Below are 11,030 nucleotides of genomic sequence, written 5' to 3' on the forward strand. Positions count from 1 at the left end.
CAAATTTTAAATGTTAATTAATGAATCAGTATATTTCACAGTATTTATCCATAAATGCCTTTCAACAATGTCCCAATAAAACACTAGAAACTCTCCTAAAGAAATGATTTCACTCTTCTGCCTGAAAAGTACCAGAATTTGCCTAAGTAGGTCCTATACTAGAAAAGCACTAGGTCCTTTCTTGGAGAATTACAGAAGGTGAGAGGCAAGGATTAGTTTTAGTAAATTACTTCAGACCCTTCACTTCCTTCGGTTTAAAGAATGTGGTGTTCAGACTAACTTTGGGACTGCCTCACACCTGTTGAGAGGGCTTTGTGTTGTTCAGAACATGGTCTTGTCTCAGTGCCCTAGACAATTGTTAGGGGAAATGAGGTCTGCCTGTCTGAAAAGTGCACTTGCCAAAGTCAGCTTCAACTGTGGCTTTGCTTCATAACCCAAGAGCTTTGCAGACAGTAGGGTTGATGACGCTAATGCCAAGCATTGCATGAAAACTAACAGGAACATCCATAATAAGAGACACACGTGGAGATAAAGTCGTATTAGAAAAAATAAATAAAATAATTATGGAGGGAAGTTGTGATAGGTTCTGTTTCCTATTCAAACTCATTATTTTGCTGTCTCCAGCTAAATCACACAAAGGTGAGAGATCTTTAAGTCTTGTACGGCAGAAACAAATTTTGTTAAAAAGTAAGAAGCAGCACAGACATTTTCCTGCCAGGACAAGCAACTTCAGACCAGGGGAAACTCTCTTCAACTCAGTCAAACATTTGGAATAAACCACTGCCCGCTGGCTGGAAATAACTTCTTGGGAAGGATTTCCTGAGACACTAATATTATGCTCAGGAATTCAATACTGCTGAACAAAGAGAACACTTTCGCCGAGTTCTGCCATGAATCTAGTGCACCTGGACACTTTACCGGTATTCCAAGGCCTTCCCAACCACAGTCTGGAAGTTGTACCACAAGTTACTGTGCTTCCACTTGGTATAGAATGGAGAAGGGCCGTCCATTATTAAATAACCTCATTATTAACTGATCTGGATTCGTACTAAATCCATATGAATTTACAAAGCAGTTCTCTGATTCAACGTGTCATTCAACTTTTCCAAAAAGCACATGGATATGGATGTCCTGGAGTGGAGTGATCTAACTCAGGCCCTCGACTAGACCAAGTCTTTTATTTTAAACACAACCTCACACATGACCACTGCCTCCCCTAGCTTCTGGAGAAACAATCGCTTCACAAAAAAGGAATTCTCTCTCCCCTTCCCCTCTACTCCTCACTTCCAGAAGGCCTACTACCTTCAGTCTTCTGCAGAGATTGCCAGTTAAGTAAATCTGGCTGGTTTCATTAAAATATATCAAGAGTAGTGGGAAAAAAGTTCTGGGTCCCCGGGACCTAAGGGCAAATGAGGCTTTTCACATGGTCAAGATGGCCCTTCTCCCCCTAAATATTCTTGAATTACGGTTATTAAAAACTTTCAACTTCTTCCTAAATTATGAAAGCTCTTTTTGGCTCCCTGGATTCTCCCTGTAATAATATGTATGTTTATGTTAGACTGGTTGAAAGGAAAAAAAACCATCTTGCCATAGTCACTTAGTTGGAATTCACTAAGTTTTCACAAAGGGAGGTGCAGCCACCTCTTTCCCGATGATTATGGATGGAGTAAAGTGTTCTGTACTCTAATACAAGGCAGTAAGTTCTCTAGCATGGTCAGCCCTTAAGAGTCCATTCTTCAGGATTCCTGTTTGATTTTTTTACTTTGGATTTCTCTAAACTTTCCAAGTACCATGACCTTCTCCAAGTTGTACTGGGTGGTTCTTTGGGTTCCACGGCCACTATTTCTTGCTGAAGAAGGGTAGGCAGGTCTATATGCTTTCCTACACTGAAGTTATGGGTTTCCTATCCTTAATCAATCTTATCCTAACTCCTTTTCTCCTCTACAAACATCTTAGTCTCTTTCTTGGAGAGAACAGGATATTTTTTTCCTCATTTCAGAGATATCTGCCTATTGATCTGGTTTTGGGTATAATGGAAGATTCCTATGACTGGATGCTTCTTCTATTCTTTCCTATTTTAAATGCTGCATCCCAGCCTCCTGATATACTTTGTAAGTGACAAGGAGCTTAACCAGGTTCTCCATAGAATTTGAGGAGCCCTTCTGGCAGGCAGATGGTTTATGTCCTCCCAGGATTCCAGGATCTTCAATTTCATAGCAAAATTCCAGTCTCCAACCCATTGCTGCTGGTGTCATAGCATTAGATTTTATTTTTTCTGTGGATCACTGTGCTGATGTACCACAATCAACAACTAATAAGCCACGTAGAATTCATTGCTCTAGTTAGTAGTACACAGTAAAGAAAATCAGTCATTTCTGTGTCCCCTCATCACATATCGCAAAACAGACAATGAATATCCTAAGGTTCTCTTTCAGCTTTGAAAAAATAAAGACTTCCAAAGGAATATTTATCAAGACAAGGAATTGTCCATACTGGTCAAAAGTGTGGAAAAAGTAATACCTAGCAATAGGGAATGACTGAAAGTATTTTATACACCAAAATCAAGAAATATGAAATAGCCATGAAAATACAGATCTATACTAAGTCTAGGAATATAGGTTTGTATTATATTTGTACCAAGTTCAAAACATTTTCCATGAGAAAAGTGTTTTGCAGAATAATGACCAAAAATACAGATTACATATAACATATATCTATATGTACCCCCATATATACTGTCTTAGTAACTTTTCTCTCATTGCTGAAACAAAATATCTGACGCACACAGTTAAAACAGGAAAAGGTTTATTTAGCTCACAGTTTGCAGAGGTTTCAGTCCATAATCAGCTGGCTCCAAGGCAGGGTGACTTGGTAAAGGGGCATCACAGAGGACAAACAGTTCATGGCAAGCAGAAGACAGCAAAAGCAAGCAAGCAAGCAAGGGAGAACACAAGCCTCTTTCTGTCCCTTACCTTGTACCCAAGCTACCAGGATTAGGGCGGTGCCAAACCAATCAGTGTACTATTTAGTAACCACAACTCTCAATCCTAGCACCCTTGAGCCTAGCACTGCACCATGAATGAATTCCAGCATCACACACACACTCTAAATCCATCCTCCTCCTGACCTCGTGAGGCTTTGAGGAGGGGCATCTAAACCAAATCATAATATTCATACATAGGTGTACATATATATCTTATGTAATTCCATTCAATTAAAGGGAAATAGATGGGGTCTAGTCAATATGGTGTATTTATGGAGAAGCAAAGGATGGGCTAGTATGTTGCTACGGAAGACAATGAAGACAAAACTGGGTAACCTCGATCATAGTAATATGTGAAAATTGTTTTAAGCCATTATCATGTGGGTCATGTGTGTAAATTATTCTACACCACCCAGTGGACCTAACCTTCAATGCCTCTGGCTGCAGAATCACAGGGAGTCTCTGGATGGGTAAGGTGCTCTTGAGTCAGTCCAACAAGATGTTTTTGTTGCCTCATGATATCTACTGAGTCATTAAACAGCTTTACTTCCATAGCATTAATTGATGAAGCTATGGATGAGAGCAGGATTTCTAGAACGGTGGATTTTTCCTCTCTCTCTCTATTGAAAGCTTCCATGCCCCATGCATAAACTCACAGGCACAGCAAGAATAGTCTTCTCCTCAAACACTCTGATCCTTCTTAGTCTTTCAAACATTTTAGCTTATTGCATCAACACTCCAAAAATATTTAGCTCTTCATGTCCCTCTTAGAAATGAAAAAATAAGCAAAGGGGACTAAATTCGTTGTTTTGGGTTCTTTAATCAGGAGCCCATTCCCTGTTCCCACAATAACAGTAATAAGCCATCCACAAGGGATGAGCTGAAACGAGCTGAACACCTCTTCCAATCCCGCCTCTCAACACTTGCAGTGGGGATCAGATTTCCAGTGCATAAACTTTGGGGAGGGGGGACAAACCCAAACCACAGCGTCCACCAACACATAAGCTCGGGCACACCATTTCTTCTACCCAGTTGTGGGGTGAACTATTTTTTTTTCTTCTGCCAATTCTTAACGTCAGCTTTTTCTGCTTCTACACAATAAAATTGTAAAAGGAACAATGTGGAAGATTTCCCTGCCTGCAGTTTGGGGACAGAGCTGGCTTCCAACATTTGATTGCTCTTGATTCACTTCTCTGGGCAAACGCCATGGGCCATTTCCCCACTACCTGATGTCAAACATTTTTCTAATTTCAAAAAAAACTGGAAGCCTGATAATAAAAATATCGGCATGCTTTTCCAGAATTCCAAGGACTTTTTTTTAACTTCTGCCAAACAGATGGTTAAGAGTACCCTACAGTTGTTACAATTTTGTATTGTCATGACTGTGAGGGAGAGCAAGCACAATCTCACTTGTTTACTATCCACTATGTTTACTTTTCCGTAAGTGATTGTGCACAGACTTTGCTAATATTTCTACTCAGCGGTCGTATTTCTTACTCTGAATGAGCGTAGCCATTACCTGTAAGAGTGTAGAAAAGCTAGAAAAGGCACACACTGATTCGTAGGGGATAAATTGTCTCAGACACGTTTAGAAAGCAATTTTAAGCTTAAATGTAAGTGTGTGCTATGAGCCAGCAGATCCATTCTTGAAATCTATCTTAAGGAAAAAACGCCCTCATGTCTTTAAGGAGATATGTAAAGGATATTTATTACGGTAGCCTTTGAATAAGAAAACATAGGACTCTACTTAAGAGCTGCTAAGGAATGCTCCACATTCAAACATACATGTAATAAATAATTCATGTATATATGATCCTTGAAAAAAGCTATAACACTATATATAAAATGTAAGCCCTATTTTAGTACCCCCCCAAGTCCCAGGTCCCTCTTAAGAGACATCCACCCCCTATATATTGATAAAATTTTTCCACTTTTCTATTTTTTTTTTTTTCCTTTTACTGTATGGCTTGGTCTGTTCAGGCTGCCAACTCCATCAAAAAAAAAATAGGCCAATAAGCTTATAAGCAATAGAAATGTATTTTTATAGTTCTAGAAGCTAGTAAGTCAATGATCAAGGCATCAGCAGATCTGATGTCTGGCAAGGACTTGCTTCCTAGACTGTTTTTTCACTGTACCTTCACACGGGAGAATGGGAAAGGTATCTCTCTGGTGTCTCTAATACACCAGTACTGATTCTTATTCACAAGATCCCCCCGACCCTCATGGCCTAACCTCTTCCCAAAAGCTTCCGCCTCCTAACACCATCACCCTGGAGGTTAGAATCTCCACATATGAATTGGAGGGGGACCCAAGTATTCACTCTTTCGCCTCTTGGCTTCCATAATTATTCCATACTCATAATGCATATCTAATGTCAGTTACATATATTATAAATACTTTCTCCCACTGTTATTTATTATAATTTCATTATAAAGAAAGTTGAAATTTTTATGTCAAATTTATGGGTCTTTTTCTTTATGGCATTTATTGCCTACTTTAATAAGGTTTTGCAATCCCAAGTCATAAATAGTCATACACTTTCTAGTATTCCTTTTATGGCTTAGGTTTTGTATATAAGGTCTTTAAAATCTTATTTATTTTCTGATAAATCACCAGCTTCTATAAGAACTGTTTATTTAGTATTTTATATTTTCCCTACTGACTTTATTTTTTTTCTCATTGAGTTTATTGGTACATTTTAGGTATACAGTACAGTTACATTCATCATTGAGATCTTGTAACTTTACATGACAGGTCTTGGTTCTCATTTTTTCCCCTTGTCCCTGCCCTCCCTTCACCCCCTCCTCCCCTCCCCATTTACAAACACTTTATTTCCGTTTCTTCATTTTCTCATTTTTTCCTTTTCCTTTATTGCCTTTCCCCTACCCTTAACACTTCCCCTACACCTTTAGCCCTTTTCTTCCTATTTCACATTGTCAATTATATCATTAGGATCTTATGTACCATTATAGTTTTTCACACCAGAGAAACTATTCAGTATTTATGCTGGTGTGACTTATTTATTTCACTTAGAAGTATATCCTCAATATGTATCCATTTTCCTATTGACTCTAATTTCTCATTCTTTATGGCTGAGAAATATTCCATTTTATTAAAAAACCACATCTTCTTTATCCAGTCTCCAACTGATGGGCAAGTGGGCTGTTTCCAAGTTTTAGTTATTATAAACTGTGCCGTTATACACACGGGGGAGCATATATTACTGTGGTATGATTCTTAATTCTTTCAGAAAGATACCCAGCAGAGGGATGGCTGGGTCAAATGGAACCTCTAAACCTAGTTCTTTGAGGTATCTCCATATTGATTTTCACAGCGGTTGCACCAGTCTGCATTCCCACCAACAATGGAGAAGGGTTCCTTTCTCCCACAACCAGGCCAACATTTGTTATTGTGTGATTTCTTGATAGCAGCCATTCTTTGTGGGGTGAACTGGAATCTCAGTGTTGTTTTCATCTGCATCTCTCGAGTGACCAGTGATGTGGAACATTTTTTCATATATTTACTTGCTGCTTTTACTTCTTTGTCTGAGAAATGTCTGTTCATTTCAGATGCCCATTGTTGAATTGGGTTTTTATATTGGGGGGGCTGATTGTTTTGAGTTCTTTATATATTCTAGATAATAGTCCTTTGTCTGAGGAGCAGCTGGTAAAATTTCTTCCCACATTGTAGGTTGTCTCCTAGTTCTGTTGATGGTTTCTTTTGCAGTGCAGAAGCTTTTTAATAAGATGAGATCCCAGTTGTTGATTCTTTCTGCTAGTTCCTGTGCTACTGAGGATTTGTTCATAAAGTTTTTTCCTCTGCCAATGTCTTGAAGAGTTCTGCCTAACTTATCTTCCAGCAAATTTAGTAACACTTTTTTAATATTTAGATCTTTAATGCACTTGGATTTTAGCTTACTGCATGGTGAAAGATAAGGGGCCAATTTTAATCTTTGGCAGGTTGAAATCCAGTTTTTGCAACACCATTTATTAAAGAGGCTATCTTGCCTCCAGTGAGGATGGTTGGCTCCTTTGTCAAAGATGAGGTAGCTGAGTACATCTGGAGTAGTTTTTGTATCTTCCAATCTATTCCACTGATCCTCAGGTCTGTTTCTTTGCCAGTGCCATGCTGTTTTTATCACAGTGGCTTTGTAGTATAGTTTCAAATTGGGGATTGTTATATCCGCTGCCATGTCTCTCTGTCTCTACTGACTTTAAATGCTAACTCTACCAAACATGTTCCTGGGATATTCCTGATGCTTTATTCTATTCCCTTAACCCACTGAACTCATAGAAACCAAATTAGCTTTTTGAAACAAGAAGTAAAACTTTAGATAAAATTCAAAACCCATTCATGTAGAAAAGTTTTAAAGTGCTTTTAGAATAATCTCCTATTCTATACCACTTATACTGGTTCCTCTTTCCCCACAGAACTCAAAAATTGATATAGTCCATTTTGATACAGTCAATTAATAAAGTAATAATACTCTGCTTCTTGGGATTAGTCAGTTGTCCAAACAGTGTATATCAGACTTTATGAAAGATATAAAGAGTCAATGAAACTGGACACTTCGTAGAAAATAGCAGTGGAGAAAGGGAAATTCAGAAAAAGTTATTGTTTTTATTCTTCCTATGAGAAAACTGAAGTACAGAGAATTTGTTTAATTTGGCTAGAGTCATACAGCAAGAAAGTGCAGAGCATGAATTTAGCCAAGAAGTTGGAATACAGATCCTATTACTTATTACAGATCCCAAGTAACTTCAACTGCGTCTTAGTTCCTGATTGCACACACAGGTTAAGGAAGGAAAGGTTTATCTTTGTATAGTTTGTAGAGGTTTCAGCTCATAGTTGGCAGGCTTGAAGGAAGGGCAGCATGGCAGAGAAAGAGTTCATGGCATGGCAGGCAGAAAGTAGGGCAGACGATCAGGAGAATGAAAGATGTACACCCTCCAGTCCACACCCACAGTGCCCTCCTTCCCTCCAGGCCTCCCCTCTCAACATCACACCTAGCTATAAACCTATCCGTGGACCGTCACACACCCGTGTTCCCATCACCTCCCAGAAGTCCCACCTACAAGCACATGAAGCTTTCGGGGAAACAGGTAGATACAAATAGTAACAAATGGGAAAGATATTAAATGCTCTTAGATCTTGTCACTTAATCACTGCCTGAAATGATTTCAATTGGAATGAGAGTAAAGATTCCTGAGTACAGAACAATACTTCAGGTGTTCCCATAGCATTTACTCAAAGCTTGTCTGCTTATTTACATTTCCATACTTAACCTTACATGAACAATAAGCAGTTTCTGCATAACTACAATTTTAAATGTTACAGAACGTTGTTGTCAGGGAGTGAAATATAAACAGACAAAAAATGATTTGAAATAAAATAATTCTTTCTCATTAATGCCTGATTATGTATTATCACAAATTATTCAAAGACCTAGAGAATAGAATAAAATAATAATTTAAAAAATCATTCCATTTCTAATATCAACTAGATTCTCCACTTACAATGATAGCATAACTGCCAAGTAATATTTTATATAATAATTAGTACATGCTTAATATCTAGGGAATAATAATTTCACTTTATAACAATTGAAAATCTGGTACTGTCCATCAGAAAATATGTGTAGTTGGTGTTTTAGATATCCTTGGCTATCAGCATATAGAGGCTATGATCATTATAAGCAAAGTTATTCTGAAAGATAGGCAATGCCAGCCCATTTGTTCATAAAAATGAAAAGTGGAAAACTGCAAAAGTGGAAAATATTTATTGAACCATTTATAGTTCCAAAGTGTTTGCAACGTCCTAGACCTAAAATATTTATAGTGAATATCAGAGACAGCAAAGGTGTACAATTAGATTCTGGGCAATCTGATAATAAAAAAGATATTAATCTTATTCAACTGTAAACTCTGAGAGGGCAAACAAAGCAGCTGAAGAAAGTTCCAGAGATATGCAGTTTCATATCAGATTGTCTGCTGTAATCTTTGTTTTAAAGCTCCATATGTTAATGAGAGAATTGTGGAGATATTTAAAATATAATTAATGTAATCAGGTTTAATAGGCTCTGGAAGAAGTAAAGGGTTTCTCTAATATTAGGAAGCCATTTTAGTACCCAAAATACACTCATAGCTTACGCAAATCAAAATTACCTTCCACATGACGGCCCGGGTAATGACTCCACCGAAGGAATCTGAGGCCAATTGCTTTTATGCATATCTTTCATACCATCGTGATCTGAATAACTGTCAGAATAACTGCCTCTGTGACACAAGAAACAATTATCAAACATACCCAGACTCGGACCCTTTGAAAATAGGGAAAAATGAAACGCAGTGAGTAGTGGGTGTAACTAACATCTCAGCCGCACCCATGATGCTTCATGCAAAAACTCTATTCACTTTCATGAAAAATATAAATACTGATGGCCTCATGATTTTAGTAACGGGGTCCTCAAAAGTCCAAGTGACCTAAAGGGCTAAAGGTGTAGGGAAAGTGGGAAGGGTAGAGGAAAGGGAATAAGGGAAAAGAAAAAAATGAGAAAATGAAAAAATGGAAATAAAGTGTTTGTAAATGGGGGGGGGAGGAGGGGGTGAAGGGAGGGCAGGGACAAGGGGAAAAAATGAGAACCAAGACCTGTCATGTAAAGGTACAAGATCCCAATAATGAATGTGACTGTATTGTATGCCTAGAATGTAGCAATGAACTCAATAAAAAGAAAAAAAAGTTCAAGTGACATGCCTAATTTCATGCAATGAACCAGAAATACAATTAGTTACTGTGTCTATTAATACTATTATTTATATGAAAAAGGTGTCATGTTGACTCATTAAAACTGAAACACTAGAAAATTAAAAGAAATTATCAAAAAGCATGCTATTGAAAACAAGTATCTAGTTCATAATATTCATAGGTTTATCTCTTGGCACTTTAAATTTAAGGAGTATGGCTATAATTTAGGTTTGAAGGCTTTTCTGAAAGCAGCAGCAAGAATTTTTCAGCTGGACAAGAAAAGATGCCAGGGAGCCATCGTTTATCTCAGTGCTTCTTTTCCATGGTAAGTGGACATGAAAGAACTGAATGAACATTAAAGCAAAGCTCGTCGTAGTCAGTAAATCTCTCCTGGGCCTTGCAGGTAGATTGAAATGAAGCACTATTCAGGCTGATTTCATGCATCCATCAACATAAAATAATTAAATAGCAAAGACTCCAAGAGACCAACAAGCCATTACGAGCAGATCTGTAGAAATTGAGGAGAAAATATTTGGTAACAAAGTTAGGAATTAACTCCAGGGTGGCTAGATTCTCACCCTGAAAGTATCTTGCAGATGGCCCTCCACTCAGAAGTTATATCTCCTCCATGAAAAGCCATGGGAGTCCACCTTCCGCAGAAGTGCAGAAAGGATCACTGTGCCCTAATTGGTGGCAAAAGTCACAATTGCAGCATCGCTCAGTCTGAGCAAGAAACTAACAAAGAGAAATACACAGAGTTGTGGACAAAAACCTAAGAGGCACTCAGGGCTCAAATGCTGAAATGTAGAGAATCACTGATATAAAGAAAGGAAACTCTTCCTTATATAACCTCACCAGCAACCCGGCAATAGTGAACAGCAGGGACAAACACAGAATCAGGGTGTATCTTGGCCCACAGCAACACAACCCTGCCATATTTGTGCCCTTCCATTACACTGGTGGCCATGGATGATGGACGTAGAGGTAGGAACATTAGTAATAACATTGGATTAATGTCTGCATTTCTCCTGAGAATCTGAAGTTTAAACAAAAGACGCATGGTCCTTTTTGGGGGGACTGAGTGTCTCCATGAACAGCAGTTGCTAAGATCCCAGGTCTTCCCCTCACTCTGGCCACCCAGAAGCATGACTGTCTAACTATTTTTGAATTTTATTTAACAACCTCCAATGACTCCCTTTTCTGCTTGAGTTTCTCAGTCATTTTCTTTCTGTTGGTTGGAATAAAACAAATGTTGCCTAATCCGTCTGTCCAATGTAAAACGTCATGGAACCACATGAGATAC

The sequence above is a fragment of the Fukomys damarensis genome, unplaced genomic scaffold, assembly GCF_012274545.1.
Source record: "Fukomys damarensis isolate Sample0158 unplaced genomic scaffold, DMR_v1.0_HiC HiC_scaffold_3, whole genome shotgun sequence".
Taxonomy (NCBI): Eukaryota; Metazoa; Chordata; class Mammalia; order Rodentia; family Bathyergidae; genus Fukomys; species Fukomys damarensis.